This window comes from Rutidosis leptorrhynchoides, chromosome 4 (genome assembly GCF_046630445.1).
Source record: "Rutidosis leptorrhynchoides isolate AG116_Rl617_1_P2 chromosome 4, CSIRO_AGI_Rlap_v1, whole genome shotgun sequence".
In the NCBI taxonomy this organism is placed as follows: Eukaryota; Viridiplantae; Streptophyta; class Magnoliopsida; order Asterales; family Asteraceae; genus Rutidosis; species Rutidosis leptorrhynchoides.
Window position 1 is genome coordinate 276,678,850 of NC_092336.1, and position 1,647 is coordinate 276,680,496.

Here is a 1,647-nt window from a genome sequence, read left to right on the forward strand (position 1 = left end):
AACTTAATTAATTATTTAACCTATAAATAATTAAATCCATATTATAAGTTATGTTTACATTATTTTATAAAACCAATTTTATAAAATGTAATTAAACTTTATTAATTATTTAACCTATAAATAATTAAATTCTTGTTATATAAATTATACCATAATTTATATACACATCAAATAATATTATTTAAGAAAACCTTTTTTCTTAAATCTCAAGTGTTGTGTAATTCGATCAACGATCCAATCGTTAAGATCAAAATACGATTAAGGTGTCGGTAAGCTTGTTATTGGGTATGACCCGACTTGGATCAAAACATATTAGCCACATTAATTTAATATGTCTCTCGGGCATACGAAATACCTTCATAATTCGTATTGAGTGGATATCTTTAGTCATCTTTTCCATTCGTCTCTCGACAGTATCTATCTTTGCGAAAATGGAATCTAAGTCATGGCTAGAATCGGCTCTAGCTGCTTTAGATGATCTAACGATATCTTTTTCTTGGTGCCACTCATGTAAGTGGGAAGCAGTATTATCAATAATTTTGTAAGCATCAGTTTCTGTTTTCTTTATAATAGAACCACCAGCTGCTATATCTATGTCTTTTCTTGTAGTGATGTCGCATCCTTGGTAGAATATTTGTACTATTTGACAGGTGTCTAAACCATGTTGCGGGCATCCTCTCAATAACTTTCCAAATCTTGTCCATGCCTCATATAGAGTTTCATTTGGCTTCTGTGTGAACGTAACAATTTCTCCTTGAAGTCTTACGGCATTAGATGCCGAAAAGAATTGTTTAAGAAATTTTTCAACTAAAACGTCCCATGTATCAATCGCCCCTTCAGGTAACGATTCTAACCAATCTTTGGCTTCTCCCTTTAAAGTCCAGGGAAATAACATGAGATATATCTGTTCATCCTCCACTTCTATTATTTTAAATAGAGTGCAGATCCAATTAAAGGTACGAAGATGTTCATTTGGATCTTCCTTCGGCGCACCACTAAATTGGCATTGATTAGTCACCATGTGTAGAATTTGTCCTTTGATTTCATAATCTGGCGCATTAATGTCTGGTTGAGTAATTGCGTGACCTTGGCCAGTGCGTTTAGCTCGCATTCGGTCTTCCATACTTAAAGGTTCCCGATTTTCCATGATTGAATTTGTTGGATCTGAATCACTAGAGGATTTTGATTTAATGGTTCGTTCCTCAACAATCTCTGTTTGAATGATTGGTGGTTCCGGAAGAAAGATTAGTGGTTCAGGATCTACGAATTGTCCCTGAATATTCTCCGGATTCTCAATTGTGAGGTCGGGTTCAAAAAATGGATTATCAGAAATTTGAATTGGAGTACTTTGTCGACTGGATGATGATTCTAAAGAAAAATCAACGGCAACGATGTTTGCTAGATGTCTTGATCGAGTTACCGGTGGTGAACGTACAAAAGGTAGTGAACGTTTTGCTCGGTGCATTCACTGAATATCCTATTAGTTTTTAAAAAGAAAGAAAAATTATATAAGTTATCAAATTAATAGAATTTTCTGATTTTGCCCACGTTTCGAATAGCCAAAAGATGCAGCAGAGGGGCAGAATTCGTTTGGTCTCAATATAATTGAGTACTGTTTGGCTCCAATAACCTGGTCCACGTACAAAT

At 34.5% G+C, this 1,647-nt stretch overlaps 1 non-coding gene across 1 annotated transcript; it reads left to right on the plus strand.

Annotated features, from left to right (window-relative positions):
- The first annotated feature begins 656 nt into the window (after nt 1-656).
- LOC139846031 (small nucleolar RNA R71) lies at nt 657-763 on the plus strand. Its single transcript, XR_011758778.1, has one exon. It is a non-coding gene; the product is annotated as a small nucleolar RNA R71 (small nucleolar RNA).
- Nucleotides 764-1,647: the final 884 nt, after the last annotated feature.